Source organism: Ovis aries, chromosome 5 (assembly GCF_016772045.2).
Source record: "Ovis aries strain OAR_USU_Benz2616 breed Rambouillet chromosome 5, ARS-UI_Ramb_v3.0, whole genome shotgun sequence".
NCBI lineage: Eukaryota > Metazoa > Chordata > Mammalia > Artiodactyla > Bovidae > Ovis > Ovis aries.
This window is the reverse complement of record NC_056058.1, coordinates 48905281-48924523: the sequence shown is the minus strand read 5'-3', so window position 1 is coordinate 48924523 and position 19243 is coordinate 48905281. Positions and strand designations below refer to the sequence as shown.

The window sequence follows — 19243 nt, the reverse complement described above, 5'->3', positions numbered from 1 at the left end:
CTTTAGGACAATTGTTTGCAAATAAGCTCCTTTCTGGACCTGGGAATATGCAGGATGAGCTGGATTTTGCAGAGAGCTTTTTCTCACTCCACCTGCCTTCTTTGCCTTCTTTCTCTGAAATCAGTTCCCTGACAGAGCATTCTTGATTGTCCTTTCCTTTCCTCTTGTTTGCTTCATGTTCCTTTTTCCAAGCACCATCTCCTAAATTTATTGATCTCAGCTTTCCAAGTTCTGTCATCTCAAAAAGCACCTCAATTCTTGTACTAATTTTAGACAACCAAGAGTTGACTCATTGGAAAAGACTCTGATACTGGGAGGGATTGCGAGCAGGAGGAGAAGGGGATGACAGAGGATGAGATGGCTGGTTGGCATCACTGACTCAATGGACATGAGTCTGAGTGAACTCCAGAAGTTGTTGATGGACAGGGAGGCCTGGCGTGCTGCGATTCATGGGGTCGCAAAGAGTCGGACACGACTGAGAGACTGAATTGAACTGAAGTGAGGATGAAAGAGAAATTTGCTCTGCTTGTGAGAAATCTGCTTGTGCTTGAATCATGTCCATGCCCAGGGTACACTAAGATGATTTTCTTAGATGAATGGACAGTGTGTATATGCCATTACACTGGCATGTCAGACTACCCTTGAGATACTGTTTTTACAAAAGAAAAATTATTACTTTTCTTTACTTTGGGTGGCTTTTACATGTATATTCCATTCTAGGTTTGTACAATATACTGACATCATACTCTAATTACAATAGAGTAACTGAAGCTAAGTTGCTTCAGTTGTGGCCAAATCTTTATAGTACTGTGGACCCTATGTAGCCTGCCGGGCTCCTCTGTCCATGGGATTCTCCAGGCAAGAATACTGGAGTGGGTTGCCATGCCCTCCTCCAGGGGATCTTCCTGACGAAGGGATTGAACTCGCATCTCTTATGTCTCCTGAATTGACAGATGAGTTATTTACTACTAGAGCCATCTGGGAAGCCTGGAGTAACATCATACATATTTTAAAATTATGCACATTAAAATACACACAATGAAAGAGAGGAGGAAAGAAGAGAGAGAGAGGAGAGAGAATTTACATTTTGAAGGTAAAGCTTAGCCAGTCTAAATGTGGATACACCCCAGAGGGAGCATGGGAAGGGAGAGGTGACTATTGTTTCTTTACAAAGCTGTGTCTATCGAAACGTACTTCATGAGCAATTTTAAGGCATTTTGGAGTAATTTGTCTATGTTTAGTTTTTTCCTTACTTGTTGATTTAGAAACCAATCCCCCATTACAGGCTATTCTACCAAAAGCAATGAATGATTGTTACTATTGTGTTTTGTCAGAGTATTTTTCAATTGTTTAACGCATTTGAATTCTCTTTACCGGGTCAAACTGATCATCTTTGAAAGAAAGTGTGAGGTCATAGTTATCACACAATATTGCACTTAAACTTTTCTCCTCAGGGTCTGCAGCAGGGGTAGGTCAAGGCTGTGGGCTCCGTAGGTTGACTTCCCAGGTTCAAACTCTAACTCTGCCACTTATTACTGAGTGACTTTCTGTAAGTTACTGCACTCAGTTGTTGTTGTTTTTCCCTCATCTGTAAGATGAGGTTAATGCTAAACCTAACCCCTTAGGGTTATTGAAAGGATTAAATGAAATAATGCAGATCATGTGCTTTGCCCAGAACCTGGTGTTTAGTAGGAATTCAGTAAATCTTAGCTGCGATGATAATAGGTTGGGTTGCATGACTGCATGGTGACCCTGCAGTTTGAGAAGTTGCCACTAAAAATAGTGACTTCTGACTATGGTGGTAAGATCCAGTCAGGCTTTCTCCTAACAGACATGTGGTAGCATGTCATTCCAGTAAGTTATGAGTTGTTTTTTTTCATAATATTATGTTTACTAAGTTTACAGACCTGAACAATTTCTAAGTCCTAAGGACCACGAAGAAAATGTGATCTACTTGGAGCAAAATGGTATAAAATAAACTTAAGTAAAGTCTGGGTCCCTTTTTAATTTCCACTAACAGTAACTACATTTTAGTTCCTTGTCCTATTTCCAGGTGTTAATGAAAGATAATCTTCCATCATTAACAAACTTGCTTTGCGTGTTTAAAACACTAGCCTTGGCGCTGGTGCTCACAGGTCTTAGCAGCTTGGCAAAAAGACCATAGAGTAGTTTCCTCCTATTTTCAGTTTTCTCATTCTCTTCCCTGGTGGGTGCTCAGTCCTCATTCTAGAATTTCTTAGGGGGAGAAAAAAAATCTCATCACCCTCCTGATTATTTTATTTTTCTTCTCTTGGCAAAAACTTACAGGGAAAGATAAAAAAAGAATTGTGACCATATTGTGCACATACCCTTTTCTAATCAGGGGTTTCCTTGGTAGTTGGTTTTGCAGCCTTCAGCTGAGAAATTCCCCAGCTTCTACAACTCCTTTCTAATCATTGCTTAATGTCATTAAAATTTGATTCTCTAGAGCAGAGGCTGGCAAACTATGGCCCACAACCCTGATGCCTGTGTTTGTAAATAAAGTTTTATTGGAACATAGCCATGCACATTTGTTTACCTATGTGTGTGGCTGCCCTCTTGCTATGACAGCAGAGTGGGGTAGTTGCCATGGAGACCAGATGGTTCAAAAGCCTAAAATACTGACTATCTGGCCCTTCCAGAGAAAGTTTGCAGACCCACTGCTCTAGAGCATCTATAGCTTTCAGTTTGTATTAGTTATTTATTGTCAAATAACAAATTACCCCAAAATTCAGCAGGTTAAGGCAAGAGATATTATTTCCCAGTATCTGTGGGTCAAGAATTCAGGAGTGGTTTTAACGGAGTGGTTCTGAATCAGGGTTTCTCATGAAGTTGCAGTTAAGACATCAGCCAAGAATCCAGCGATCTGAAGGTATGACTGGAGCTGAAGGCTCCACTTCCAAGAGGGTTTCCTCACGTGGCCATTAGTAGAAGGCCCAGTTCCTTGCTAGTTGCTGGCAGAAGGTATCAGTTCCTTGCCACGTGGACCTCTGCACAGGGTTACTTGAGTGTCCTCACAACATAGCAATCGACTTTCTTCCAGCAAGTGATCTGAGGGCAAGGAAAAGACTGTAACATCTTTTATGATCAAGTGTCAGGATTCACACACCCTTATTTGCACATTATTTTATTCATTAGAAGGAAGTTACTAAGTTCAGTCCATACTCAGAGGAGAATTAAGCTTCATCTTTTATTTTTAGTTATTTATTTTTTGGAGCTTTGAGGTATTTTATGATAAAAAGCTGGTACCCAAGTACACAAACGAATAAGAACTTAAAATTCATCATACATTTACTTCATTTTCTAGCTTGGGCTTCTAGTAAATCTTTAGCTTCATTGATTTTGACTGCTATCTAAGGAGATCCTGTCTTGTCTGGATGATTTAAATGCACAATTCATCGATGAGCATCTCTTATTTTTTCTTTATTGGCAGTAGGACTTAAACCTAGTATTAATACTGCTTCCCATTTTGTCATTTTGCATTCAAACTCATCTCTGTAATGGTCGCTAGTGAAGGCAGACTTGGATAGACTGTGAAAAATCTGTTTTACTTAAGAGTCCATATGCCTCATAGCTTGCAAAACATAATGACCTGCACAATGGTCAGTCTAACTGCTACCACTATATTGGCCATAGTTCCAGCTCAGCTCCCCTGCCTCCTCAGAGCCTGTGGTTCATTCCAGCCAGAGGCCACAGACAGCAATTCCACACCTCTATCAGAAAGCAACGTGGCCACCACCAGCAAGCACAAATTGCCCACACACAGGTGCCCCAGGGATTCAGCTTCATCTAGTAAAGGAAAACATATCAAAGAATTTATGGGCATATTTTAAAACCATCCTTAATTCCAGTCCATTTATTTTCCCTGTGAATCTTGGACTTTTTTAAAATTTTATTTTTAATTAGAGGATAATTGCTTTACAGTGTTGCGTTGGTTTCTGCCGTACAATAATGTGAATCAACGATAAGTACACATATGTCCCCTCCCTCTTGAACCTATCTCCCACTACCCCCCATCCCTCTAGGTAGTCACAGCGCACCACCAACCCCTTTTTTAAGGAGGTTTGTTTTTTTTTTTTTTTTTTTTAAGGCCTACAAGAGGATTAAACTTTTCCTGTGAAGGACCAGTTGGTAAATATTTTTGGCTTTGTGGGCTATAAGATCTTTGTTGCAACTGTTCAACTCTGTATAAGGAAAGTAGCCTAGGGACTTTCTCTGGTGGTCCAGTGGCTAAGACTTCATGCTCCCAGTGCAGGGGACCTGGATTCCATCTCTGGTCGGAGAACTAGATCCCACATGCCACAACTAAGAGTTCACACGCCACCACTCAAAATCCCGCATGCTGCAACAAAGATTCAAGATCCCCAGTGCCGAAACTAAGACCCGGCACTTTGCTGCACCCAGATAAATAAATAAACATTTTTTAAAAAAAAGGAAAATAAACTAGACAATAGATAAACGAATGGGCATGTCTGTGTTCTAATTACATTTTATTTACAAAAATAAGCAAGGAGTTGGATTTGGCTGATGGGCTGTAGTTTGCCATCCTCTGGTCCAGAAGATTCTTCTTCAAGAACACAAACCAAAAAGTTGCCTCACGTAGCATACATTTTCTTTTTAGTTTATTCTTTTATTTTTTTAAAAAATATGGAACACTTCATGAATTTGCATGTCATCCTTGCCCAGGGGGCCATGCTAATCTCTGTATCATTTCAATTTTAGTACATATGCTGCTGAAGTGAGCACGAAGACATACAATTTTGAGCCGGGGATCTGTGCATCTTGGACCCTCCTCAACCAAGTCATAAACTCCTCCAGGATAAGAATCATGACATATAGTTCTTTTTATTCTCCTACAGCATTCAATAAGGTTCTAAGCATGTAGTTGCTATCTGACTAATAATTGTTTATCATTTAATGGATTCATAGTATTCTATTATATGACTATTCTATAATAAGCAATTCTTACTACTCTTTGTTGGTACAAATACGCTGCAGTAAATATGGTTCTGCATGCATATTTGTACACACATTAAGTGTATTCTAGGAGAGATTCCTGGAAGTATAATGAAGTCAAAGATCAAAGTGAAGTCACTCAAGTCAAAGATCATGTGTACTCTTAATATGACAAAAAGAATTTCAAATGAATGCTAGTGTGTAATTTATTTCATATAATAAATGCACAATATTTCAGGACAAAATAAAAATCTATAAGGTGCTTTGAACTTTATAGACTTGTATTTCCTATGCGATCTTCATAGAAACCTGTTAAGCTCTTTCTATGACAAGTAGTACAATTGAATGCTGATGACCAATGTATCTATTGTTAGGTGGTGTTTATAGATCATAGAGCAGGCAGAAATGAAATGTTTCCTACTTTCATGGTTTCAGAGAAGCCTCATAGAACTTTCAGATTTCCCAGAACATAATACTGACATTGCCACTAGCACTGCCCTTGCTACATCAAAATTCCTTTCCTGAAAGTCCTTCTTAAAACACAGTCTATTCAGGAGACAGTATATCCCCTCATCTCCCTATCACGTCAGTGTATCCTATGGAAAGGGCCAAAGAATTGGCCTTGCATCAGTGAACCATGAAAGGACGACATTTTAAAAAGTCATTTTCAATTAAAAGAACTTGTTGAAGAGGAAAGGAAGGGACCAAACTGTATTGAGTGCTTACTAAGTATCAGATTCTTTACTCATGTTTCCTGTTAACGTGGATATTATTAATCTCTTTCAGAGATGAAGAAATATACTCCAGAGGATCTATTGACTTTATTTACCAGTCAAGATTAATTTGAATTGAGATCTTTCTAACACCAAAGTTGTGTCCACTATATGATGCTGCCTCCGAGTATGCTCAGAGTATTGATATTCTCATGCGACAAGCATACAAGACCTCAGACCACTGATTTCCTGAGCCTGGCCTTATGACACGACTCAGCTGCAGAAAAATTTCAGCCTTTGCTCTGTCCAAGAATAAAGCAGGAGCTGTCCATCTGAAAGCAGACTGTTCAGCAGGTAAAAGGAACCCAGCAGAAAATAGGGTAACCAGAAGCAGTTACCTTGACCTAGAGTGGAGAGAAATGAAATGACTTAATTTAGTCATATTGTCTGGTCATTATGCTAATTAGAGGAAATAAAAAGGAAGAGAAGGCAAATGGAAAGGAAAAGAGTGCTGGTTAGGGGAATACCTAAGAGAAAGAAACTGTTTGCTATTTATGGTTCCAGTGAGGTAAAACCAAAACCGAAACTTCTTTGCACTGCCTCTTTATGACTTTACTTTAGGGGGAAGATTATTTTACTGTATTTCAGCTTCTCTACCTAATAAATATTGGAAACAAACTTTACAATTTTATAACTACTTCTCTCCCTGTGCTTGGAGATTATTCCTGGATTGTATTTCTTCCAAATACAGAATATAAATGAATATATATATTATAATATAATAAAATAGCTAGAGTCAAATTTCACTCATGTGGACTCTAAATTCAGAATTTATTTTTAAAAAATCAGGCATGGGTTGTACTGAAATTTATGTTATTGGAGTATAGATTTTTAAAAAGACAATGAAGTCATTGAAAAACACAACTGGTGATAGTCAACTCATTTAAGAGAATTAATTACCTGTAAATAATGTAACACCTATTGCATATTTACTGCTTCTGTCTGAATTCAGGCCAAAAAAGAGTTGAATTTATTCAACCTTTGTTTAGAATCCCTTGTTTATATGGCATTCTACAACTGAATTAACCCCTAAGGGGCTACTGTGAAAAGTGATTGTGAAAGTTGCTTGAAAAATGATTGTGAAAGTTGCTTAGTCATGTCCGACTCTTTGTGACCCCATGGACTATAGAGTCCATGGAATTCTCCAGGCCAGAATACTGGAGTGGGTAACCTTTCTCTTCTCCAGGGGATCTTCCCAAGCCAGGGATTGAACCCAGGTTTCCTGCATTGCGGGAAGATTCTTCACCAGCTGAGCTACATGGGAAGCCCTCTACTATACAAACTTAGATTGACTTTTTGGGAACATTGAAAGTAAGAGGTTAAAAAATAATTTTTGGAAGAAAGGGTTAAGCTAAAAGAGAGTAGAGAATTAGGGTCTAGAAATTGGAATCAACACGTAAGAGGTTTTTTGGTGACATCCAAAGGTTAGCTCTGGTAGTGTGGTGTGGATGGAAGCAAATTTTCAGGGATTTTCAGGAATGACTAAGTAGTAAGTAAGTGGAATATTCTAGAGAACATACATTCCAAATATTTGGCAGGGGGATGAAGGAGAGAAAGGATAGTGTGATGGGGAATGGACAATAATGGGAAGTGAAGTGAAGTGGAGTCGCTCAGTCATGTTCGACTCTTTACGACCCCATGGACTGTAGCTTCCCAGGCTCCTCCGTCCATGGGATTTTCCAGGCAAGAATACTGGAGTGGTTTGCCATTTCCTTCTCCAGGAGATCTTCCAGACCCAGGGATTGAACCTAGGTCTCCTGCATTGTAGGCAGATGCTTTACCATCTGAACTACCAGGGAAGTAAATGGAGATTTTTGCAAAAAGTGGGAGACTTCTGCATGATGGTAGGCAGAAAAAGATTGTTCTAGAAAGAATGGGATTAAAATGCTGGGTAGAAATGAGGAAATTAATAAATTAGACTTTATAAGAGAGACAAAATTCTGCTCTTTAAAAGATAGTCTAAGAAAACGAGAAGACAAGGCACACAGTAGGAAGAAGCATTTGCAAACTGCAGATCTGATGAAGTATCGGTAAGCTGAATACGTAAAAGACTCACTAAACTCAATGATAAAACAATCCAAAAAAAAAAAAAAAACAAAACTGGGCAGCAGATTTAAACAGACACTTTACAGGAGAAGATATACATATGGCAAACAAGTACATGAAAAGATGCTCGAGACAATTAGTCATTAGGAACTGCAAACTAAAATGACAATGAGACATCACTACATACCTAGTAGAATGGCTTAAAAAATGAATGAAATGAACAACCGATGTCAAATGCTGGTAGGGATGCAAAATAACTGGAACTCTCATACATTGGTTTTGGGAATGCAAAATGGTACAGCCACTCTGGTAATTTCCTATAAAGATAAACATGCACTTATTCTACGACAAAACAGTCCCATTCCGAGGTATTTATTCAACAGAAATGAAGACTTACATCCGCAGAAAACACTCTATGGGAATCTGAAATATATATACTATATTAATATATATATTTATATATTAAAATATATATATATAGCTGAATCACTTGTCTATATACCTGAAACTAACACAGTATTGTAAACCAATTATACTTCATTAAAAAACCTCTAAGGAGATGTTTATAACAGTTTTGTCCATATTTTACAAAAGCTAGAAACATGCCAAATGTCCATTAACATGAAACAGATTGCGGTACACCTCTACAACGTTCAGCAACAAACACTGAACCTCTATTCTGTTCAGCAATAAAAAAGGAACAAACTACTGATACATGCAGCACCGTTATTACACACAGTGAAAGACGCCAGACTTGAAAGACTACATATTGTATGATTCCATGTATACAACGTTTGGAAAAAGCTTCCCTGGTAGCTCAGATGGTAAAGCGTCTGCCTACAATACGGGAGACCCGGCTTTGCTCCCTGGGTGGGGAAGATATCCTGGAGAAGGAAATGACAACCCACTCCAGTATTCATGCCTGGAAAATCCCATGGACTGAGGAGCCTGGTGGGCTACAGTCCATGGGGTTGCAATGAGTCAGGCACAACTGAGTGACTTCACTTCATACAACATTTGGAAAAAGGGAAACTATAGGGATGGAAATGCAATCAGCAGTGGCAAGGGGGCTGAGGTGGGGGAGGTACCAAGAAGTGTGACAGAACTTTTTAGGGTGATAGAAATATGACATATCTTGATTATCACAATTGTTACATGATAGCACAGTTTGCCAAAATTCATAGAACCTTATATCACAAAAGGATGAATTTTACTATTTATAAATTATATCTCAATCAACTTGAAAAACAAATTTAAATGGCTGGGTAGAGAAGAGTTTCTGGGCGAAAGTAGGAATACTGGAGCTGCACGGTTTATCTTGCTTTCAAGATTTGCATATATGTTTCCTTCACCTAAGGAGCGTCCTCTTTCCTTTTTTTCCTGAGTAACTCCTTATTCTCCTTTGCGTTTCAATAAAGCATCACTTCCCCGCCCCCAGAAAACCTTCCCTGACCCCAAGACTAGGTTAACTTTTCCTGTTATGAGTTCCTAATAACATGCTTGTCGAATCCTTGTGGCGTGTAGTATATCACACTCTTGCAATTGCTTATTTAATTGTTTCTCCCCTTTTGTGCTGTAGACTCTGACAGCAGAAATAGCATCCATCTTAGTTAATTGTTGTGTCCTTATATTTAGCACAGAGCCAGGAAAGATGTTTATTGAATCATATAAAGCAGAAGGTTTGGAATAGCTCAAGGAGAAATGGAATACTAAATTGATAAGCGATGAAAAAGATGTAAGTTACTCCCAAAATTATGTCTCCATTTCTGACCTCATACCTATGTTCTACTACCATAATTCAGATTGTCTATGTGATATCTTCACAGAGATGACCCACTGTTATTTTATCCTTAATATATATTTCTAAGCAGAAGTAATTTTCTCCCTCCTCAATTTCATTCAAATTGAATTATTCTCCCAATTATTCTATTTCTGTCAAGTGGTATCTTTATCTTATAGTCTTCCAAAAGGGAAACCTAATTACATTTAACATCTCCTTCTATTTGCCCTCTCATCTAATTTGATCTAAAAAATGTTCAGTCCTTCTTTTGAAATAATTCTCATTCACATTTACATTTTTTAAAACTCCCACTGCTATTCTTATACAGTCAAATATAATCAGAGAGGTAGATACCAAACAAGAAAACACATATTCAAATATGTAATTATGACCTGAGATAAGTACATAGAGGAAACATAAACAGGGATGTTACAGAGAATTATGGGATGGGGAGGACCTAATCCATGTAGAGTGGCAAAAGAGCACTTCTTTGAGAAGATAACATTTAAGCCAAGAAGAATGAGAGTGAGAGCCAGCAATAGGGAGAATAGAAAGGAGACCATACTGAACTGAAGGAGAAGAACATGCATAGGATGTGATGTATAGGAAAAAATTGGAGTTCAATGATAGCATATTGGGAAACTAAGAAAAGATGATTGTGGCTGGAGGGCAGTGAGCAAGGGGGAAGAGTGACAGGAGGTCAAGGAAGCAGGCAGGGACCAGATCATGTGAAGTGTTGGCAAAGGATTTGGGTATTATTCCTTCTAATGTGAAGCTACTGAAGAGTTTTTATTGAGTAGTAATGATAAGCAAGAGAATTGTTAAACATGTGAGCATATCTAAATAAGCACTTATCATAAACAACGTTAACCATGATATTAAAGTCTAGATTGAGAAGATGTTAAAACTAAAATACTAGATAGCAACAGTGAGCAGAATAGGAGGAAAAGTCGTTGGAGATAAAATTTTAATAAATTAACTTTAGACTTTCTAATGTTCCTGTTAAAAACGTAAGAATAATTACCAAAAGGATAGAAATATAAAGGCTCTAAATCAATAAAGGTAAAGAAAGAGGAATAAAACTGGAACTACCCAATAAAAGGCGTGCAAGGAGGGGAAGAAAGAGTTAAAATGCATTATAAATAAAAAACACACCACAGAATTGTAAAAATAAGTCCAAATATGTCAATAATTTAAGTTCAGTTCATATATACATTAATCTTGTCAGTTAAAATCAGAACTACTTATATTAGATAACAAGGAAAAAAATCTAGCTGTATGTATTTGCCATTCAATTCAGTTCAGTTCAGTTGCTCAGTCGTGTCCGACTCTTTGCGACCCCATGAATTGCAGCACCCCAGGCCTCCCTGTCCATCACCAATTCCCGGGAGTTCACCCAAACTCATGTGCATCGAGTTGGTGATGCCATCCAGCCATCTAAAACATTAAGGCATAGAAATGTTGAAAACCAATGAGTGGAAAAAATACATGATAGGCAGATATTTCCCAAAAGAATGCTAGTGGGGTGATATTAATGCCAGACAGAACAGACTTGAAGGTAGAAAGTATTGTTAAGAATAAACTGATTTAAAAGTAATAAAAAATAACTTACCAAGGAGATATAGCAATTCTGAATCTATATGTGAACTTACAATTTATCTTCCACAGATATAAAGCAAAAATATCATTGACAGAATTGTAAGAAGTAAATTTTAAATTACAGTGGGAGAGTTGGTTTTTTAAACTACATTTCCTACAGAACAGAATAGGAGAAGGCAATGGCATCCCACTCCAGTACTCTTGCCTGGAAAATCCTATGGATGGAGGAGCCTGGTAGGCTGCAGTCCATGGGGTCGCTAAGAGTCGGACACGACTGAGCAACTTCACTTTCACTTTTCACTTTCATGCATTGGAGAAGGAAATGGCAACCCATTCCAGTGTTCTTGCCTGGAAAACCCCAGGGATGGGAGAGCCTGGTGGGCTGCCGTCTATGGGGTCGCACAGAGTCGGACACAATTGAAGTGACTTAGCAGCAGCAGACAAAATATTAATAAGGATACAGAGGATATGAACAACACCTAGCAAGATTGATTTCATGGATATAGTCAGAATCCTTTACCTAACAGATATTACATGCTCTTTTTAAGCACACATGGAAAACTTACAACATTTAACTGCAAAGCCAGTCTCTGCTATTTCTGCAGAGAAATAGCAAAATAACTGACATCATATGGATTACATTCTTTTTTTACTATAACAAAACTAGAAAATTAATAACAAAAAGTCCCACACCCCACAATAGAGTGACTTTTAGTTTCTTCCTTAAGCACATAGATAAATGGGAATAGTGCCATTGCTGAGATGGGAAAGCCTGAAAGAGGAAAATGTTTTTAAGCTAGGAGGAAATGGGTCAGAGGAAAGATGAAATCAGTTTAGAGATGTCTGGCCAACCTAATACCTAGTGAGGTATTGGGACAGATGTACCTCAACCGATTCACCAGACATAGATTTAATGTTTCCGCTGTGACCACACTTCTTTTCAAAGAACCTGTTTCTATTTTGGGAATTTGTAAATATGAGTTTGAAATTTACTTAAATTAGTATTGTCAATTAATTGGTTATACTGCCATCTAGTGGTATACTTTAGGATTAGCAGAAGATGTGATTTTATTAGATGAACTCACACTTAAAAAAGAAAGCAAGGATTCGTTTCGTTGTTCATGATATTGCCATTATCATATCTATATTATGCATCTTTTTCCATATCCCCAAATATAAGTATTTCCTTTATATTAAACTATTAATATTGCAAAAGATTTCTCCCCAAACAAAAAAAGCTGAATACACAAAAATTATACAAAAGCTAATATCTGTTGAGTGCTTATTATGTGCTAGGCACCACTGTAAGTTCTTTACATGAGCATATCATCTAATATTCACAGCATCTATGTAAATACTGTTATGTCTGACTTGAGGGAATTGAGGGATAGAAAGGTAAGTAATTTACTCAAAGCTACTTGGCTAGTAAAGCACAGAGCTGAGACTTGGATACAGGTAATATTGTTCTACAGCTCTTCAGCTTAACCATTATAAACATGGTTTAAACCAGGAAAAATTGAATATAGTCTAAATGTTTAATAATAAGGAGATGGCTCAGTATACTGTAGAGTGTCAGTTTGATAGAATGTTATGCAGACATTTAAAATGATAGATTAAAAGGTTATGTAATAACATGGGAAACTATAATGTGAAAAGTCCAGCCAATGTTATGCATACAGTATGAGTTATACATCTATATGTGACACTCTAATATGTTTTTTATTTTATAAGTTTTAAAAAACTTATTTGGAAATAACTTCAAACTTATAAGAAGTTGCAAAAATTAAAGTAGTACAAGGAACATTCATATACTGTTTACAAAGAGTCACCTATTGTAATTTTATCTCCTTGGCTTTGTCATTTATTCTTTCTCTACACCCACATGTTGTTGTTGTTCACTTGCTAAGCTGTGTCTGACTCTTTGCAGTCCTACGGATTGCAGCACGCCAGGCCTCCCTGTCCCTCACTATCTCTCAGAGTTTGTCCAAGTTCATTTCTATTGAGTAAATGATGCTATCCAACCATCTAATTCTCTGGCGCCCTCTCCTCCTTTTGCCTTCAAGCTTTCCCAACATCAGGGTCTTTTCTGGTGAGTCGGCTCTTCACATTAGGTGGTGAAAGTACTGAAGCTTCAGCTTCAGCATCAGTCCTTCCAATGAATATTCAAGGTTGATTTCCTGTAGGATTGACTGGTTTGATCTCTTGTTGTCTAAGGAGACAATTTTTTTCCTGAGCCATTTGAGGTAAGTTACATAAATCATAGTTCTTACCCTTAAATACTTCAGCATATATTTCTGCAAAATAGGGGTTTGCTCTATAGATAATAACTTCATAAATTTACACTGATGGAATACTTTTATCTAATTTATGGTCTATGTTTCACATTTTAAAATTAATCTAATACTGTTCTTTATAGGTTTTTCTCCTCCTAGGACAGGTTCAATTTTAGGGTCAGTTTTTACGCAACAGTATTTAGCTGCCATGTCTCTTCAGCTGCCTTAAATCTGGAACATTTCCCAGCTTTTCTTTGTCTTTTTTGACATTGACAATTTTCAAGAATATAACTCCTCCATTCCTCCATTAAAAAAAAATAGAACGCCTTTTGTTTTCTGTTTGTCTGATGTTTCCTCATGATTATTAGACACTTGTAGTAGGGATCCTGCATAGATGATGTTGTAACCTTCTGAGGATGCTACAGCTGGAGGCACATGATGTCCGTCTGTCCCTCACAGGTAATACCGCATTAATTTTGACCATGAAGTCAAGGTTGTACCCACTTTCTCCACTGTATAATTATCCTTTAATTTTTTTTGCCTTGCAACTAATAAAAAGTAGAGGGTGGAGATAATTTGACCATGCAAATATCCTATTCTTCACCAAAAATTTCTCTTGGATTTAGCATCTATTGATGAATCTTGCTTGAAGCTACCATGAACGTTGCCAAATGATGATTTTCCATCTAGCACCCTGTCCACATTTACCACTTGTCTCCCACAAGGCTGCCTTATGACTTTCATGAGCCCTATGCTCTTTCGCATTCATGGATCCCTCACTCCATAAAAATTTAATTTCATATATTTTACTACTGTGTTGGTATAAAAATATGATCCAAGCTGGATTTGTTGTTATTACATTTATTTTTCTTCTGGTTTCTTTTAAAAGAAACAAAAAACAGCCTTTAAAATTATCGTGGGATTTAGATACTTGTCTAATGGATAAGTTGACTTTGGACCCTCAGTAGTTTGCCCTAAGCAAGAGATTTCCCTCCTCCCCCATTTATTTATCTATCTATCTCCAAGTTCGATCCCTGGATCAGGAAGATACCCTGGAGTAGGAAATGGCATCTCACTCCAGTATTTTTGCCGGGAAGATCCCATGAACAGAGGAGCCTGGTGGGCTTCAGTCTATGGGGTTGCAAAGAGTCAGACACAACTGAAGTGACTTAGCACACTTTCCTATCTATCTGTCTGTTGATATCTATCATCTATCCATGATTGTAGACTCATGGATTGCTATGTTTTTCAGTGACCTATAGTTCATTATTGTTTTTACTTAGTTTGGTGCTCAAATTGTCCCAAATTCGGTCCATGGGAACCTCTTCAAGTTGGCTACCATGTCCTTGCAAAGTGTTCCCATAACCTTCTAACGCATTATCTGGCATACCAAGATGCTCCAATTATTTTAATACCTACATTGCCCCAGCCCTGGAATCGGTTGTTTCTCAAAGGAGTTCAGGTTCCTTTCAGTGGGGAATGGTATTAGAAACCAAAATCTGGGAACCAGACATGCTCATTTCTATTTGGTTGTATTTGTCTCTTTGGCTATTTTTTCCTTTGAACAGCCCGAGCTGGGAAATATTGGCAGGTATAGATGCACACAGGGCTTCCCAAGTGGCTCAGTGGTAAAGAATCCACCTACTAATGCAGGGCTTGGTCCTGCATTATTGTGCTTACTTAGTTTGGTGCTGGGTGGGTTCGATGCACCCAGTGGGTTGGATCCCTGGCTGGGGAAGATTCCATGGAGAAGGGTGTGGCAAACCCACTCAAGTATTCTTCCTGGGAAATCCTGTGGACTTCCTGAGAAATCCTGAGAATTACCTCCAGAAAATCCTGGCAGGCTACAGTCCCTAGGGTTGCAAAGAATCTGACACAACTGAGCAACTGAACATGTACGTGTGCACGTATACTCACCTATGTGTGTGTGTATCCAGGGAACAGACATAAACATGTATACACACATATTCATGTTTGTAATAATGAGTTCACACCAGTTTCTCTAATTCTAACCTATCTCCACAGGATTCTTGCCTTCCCTATTCTATACTTACATAGCCCTTCTTCCACAGCGAGAAACTTGGTTTCCAACAATTTGTTCAATCTTAGGTTACATCTAAAATAATTTCAGAATTTCTTTGCCTATACCACTATAATTAACAATCCTACTAAAAAGAATTCAAGATTTGTTTGCACTTTTCTCTCTCTCCCCTTCTTCAAAACTTAGGATATACTGTGTCCATAAGTTCCTTGGATTAGTTATTTTTTAAATTTTATTCCCATTTAGTGTGATTAAAGTATTCACTTGAAATAAATTGTGTTCATTTATTTGACTGGCTTTTGGTTTTAGTTTTCCTTCCCTTCTCATTGATTTATTTTTGAGTATGTAGGATATTAACATGCTTTCAAAAGTCAAAACTATATAAAAATTTACTCTCAGAGAAGGGTGACTCCTTTCTATTTATTGCCCTCAGCCTTATTCCCTATAGGGGACATATTTTGTTGTTTTTTGGTTTATCTTTCATATATTTCTTTTTGTGATGATAATACATATTTTCTTGTTTTTCCCATTTTGCTTTTTTGCATTTCTTTTCCATGGGGATGGTCTTGATCCCTGTCTCCTGTACAATGTCACGAACCTCATTCCATAGTTCATCAGGCACTCTATCTATCAGATCTAGGCCCTTAAATCTATTTCTCACTTCCACTGTATAATCATAAGGGATTTGATTTAGGTCATGCCTGAATGGTCTAGTGGTTTTCCCTGCTTCCTTCAATTTAAGTCTGAATTTGGTAATAAGGAGTTCATGATCTGAGCCACAGTCAGCTCCTGGTCTTGTTTTTGTTGACTGTATAGAGCTTCTCCATCTTTGGTTGCAAAGAATATAATCAATCTGATTTCGGTGTTGACCACCTGGTGATGTCTATGTGTAGAGTCTTGTCTTGTGTTTTTGGAAGAGGGTGTTTGCTATGACCAGTGCATTTTCTTGGCAAAACTCTATTAGTCTTTGCCCTGCTTCATTCCGCATTCCAAGGCCAAATTTGCCTGTTACTCCAGGTGTTTCTTGACTTCCTACTTTTGCATTCCAGTCCCCTATAATGAAAAGGACATCTTTTTTGGATGTTAGTTCTAAAAGGTCTTGTAGGTCTTCATAAAACTGTTCAACTTCAGTTTCTTCAGTGTTACTGGTTGGGGCATAGACTTGGATAACTGTGATATTGAATGGTTTGCCTTGGAGACGAACAGAGATCATTCTGTCGTTTTTGAGATTGCATCCAAGTACTGCAGTTCGGACTCTTTTGTTGACCATGATGGCTACTCCATTTTTTCTGAGGGATTCCTGCCCACAGTAGTAGATATAATGGTCATCTGAGTTAAATTCACCCATTCCAGTCCGTTTTAGTTCGCTGATTCCTAGAATGTCGATGTTCATCCTTGCCATCTCTTGTTTGACCACTTCCAATTTGCCTTGATTCATGGACCTGACATTCCAGGTTCCTATGCAATATTGCTCTTTATAGCATCGGATCTTGCTGCTATCACCAGTCACACCCACAGCTGGGTATTGTTTTTGCTTTGGCTCCATCCCTTCATTCTTTCTGGAGTTATTTCTCCACTGATCTCCAGTAGCATATTGGGCACCTAATGACCTAGGGAGTTCCTCTCTTGGTATCCTATCATTTTGCCTTTTCATACTGTTCATGGGGTTCTCAAGGCAAGAATACTGAAGTGGCTTGCCATTTCCTTCTCCAGTGGACTACATTCTGTCAGATCTCTCCACCATGACCCACCTGTCTTGAGTTGCCCTGCAGGCATGGCTTGGTTTCATTGAGTTAGACAAGGCTGTGGTCCTAATGTGATTAGATTGACTAGTTTTCTGTGAGTATGGTTTCAGCGTGTCTGCCCTCTGATGCCCTCTTGCAACGCCTACCATCTTACTTGTGTTTCTCTTACCTTGGGCATGGGGAATCTCTTCATGGCTGCTCCAGCAAAGCACAGCTGCTGCTCCTGTCTGGGGAGGCCTTACAAATAGCTGTGGAAAGAAGAGAGGCGAAAAGCAAGGGAGAAAAGGAAAAATATAAGCATCTGAATGCAGAGTCCCAAAGAATAGCAAGAAGAGATAAGAAAGCCTTCTTCAGTGATCAATGCAAAGAAATAGAGGAAAACAACAGAATGGGAAAGACTAGAGATCTCTTTAAGAAAAGCAGAGATACCAAGGGAACATTTCATGAAAAGATGGGCTCGATAAAGGACAGAAATAGTATGGACCTAACAGAAGCAGAAGATATTAAGAAGAGGTGGCAAGAATATACGGAAGAACTGTACAAAAAAGATCTTCACAACCCAGATAATCATGATGATGTGATCTCTAATCTAGAGCCAGACATCTTGGAATGTGAAGTCAAGTGGGCCTTAGAAAGCATCACTATGAACAAAGCTAGTGGAAGTGATGGAATTCCAGTTAAGCTGTTTCAAATCTTGAAAGATGATGCTGTGAAAGTGCTGCACTCAATATGCCAGCAAATTTGGAAAACTCCGAAGTGGCCACAGGACTGGAAAAGGTCAGTTTTCATTCCAATTCCAAAGAAAGGCAATGCAAAAGAATGCTCAAACTACCGCACAATTGCACTCCTCTCACGCTAGCAAAGTAATGCTCAAAATTCTCCAAGCCAGACTTCAGCAATACGTGAACTGTGAACTCCCTGATGTTCAAGCTGGATTTAGAAAAGGCAAAGAAACCAGAGATCAAATTGCCAACATCCGTTGGATCATGGAAAAAGCAAGAGAGTTCTAGAAAAACATCTATTTCTGCTTTATTGACTATGCCAAAGCCTTTGACTGTGTGGATCACAATAAACTGTGGAAAATTCTGAAAGAGATGGGAATACGAGACCACCTGACCTGCCTCTTGAGAAATCTGTATGCAGGTCAGGAAGCAACAGTTAGAACTGGACATGGAACAACAGACTTGTTCCAAATAGGAAAAGGAGTACGTCAAGGCTGTATATTGTCACCCTGCTCATTTAGCTTATATGCAGAGTACATCATGAGAAACGCTGGACTGGAAGAAACACAAGCTGGAATCAAGATTGCCAGGAGAAATATCAATAACCTCAGATATGCAGATGACACCACCCTTATGGCAGAAAGTGAAGAGGAGCTAAAAAGCCTCTTGATGAAAATGAAAGAGGAGAGTGAAAAAGTTGGCTTAAAGCTCAACATTCAGAAAACGAAGATCATGGCATCCGGTCCCATCACTTCATGGGAAATAGATGGGGAAACAGTGGAAACAGTGTCAGACTTTATTTTTTTGGGCTCCAAAATCACTGAAGATGGTGACTGCAGCCATGAAATTAAAATACACTTACTCTTTGGAAGAAAAGTTATGACCAACCTAGATAGTATATTCAAAAGCAGAGATATTACTTTGCCGACTAAGGTCCATCTAGTCAAGGCTATGGTTTTTCCTGTGGTCATGTATGGATGTGAGAGTTGGACTGTGAAGAAGGCTGAGCACCAAAGGATTGATGCTGTTGAACTGTGGTGTTGGAGAAGACTCTTGAGAGTCCCTTGGACTGCAAGGAGATCCAACCAGTCCATTCTGAAGGAGATCAGCTCTGGGATTTCTTTGGAAGGAATGATGCTAAAGCTGAAGCTCCAGTACTTTGGCCACCTCATGGGAAGAGTTGACTCATTGGAAAAGACTCTGATGCTGGGAGCGATTGAGGGCAGGAGGAGAAGGGGACGACCGAGGATGAGATGACTGGATGGCATCACTGACTCGATGGACGTCAGT

At 38.5% G+C, this 19243-nt stretch overlaps 1 non-coding gene and 1 pseudogene across 1 annotated transcript; both read right to left on the bottom strand.

Moving 5' to 3' along the window:
* Positions 1–3314: 3314 nt before the first annotated feature.
* Positions 3315–3652, bottom strand: LOC114115012 (mitochondrial import inner membrane translocase subunit TIM14-like; annotated as a pseudogene).
* A 1007-nt stretch (positions 3653–4659) lies between these two features.
* LOC114115044 (U6 spliceosomal RNA) lies at positions 4660–4764 on the bottom strand. The gene has a single exon (XR_003589548.1). It is a non-coding gene; the product is annotated as a U6 spliceosomal RNA (small nuclear RNA).
* Positions 4765–19243: the final 14479 nt, after the last annotated feature.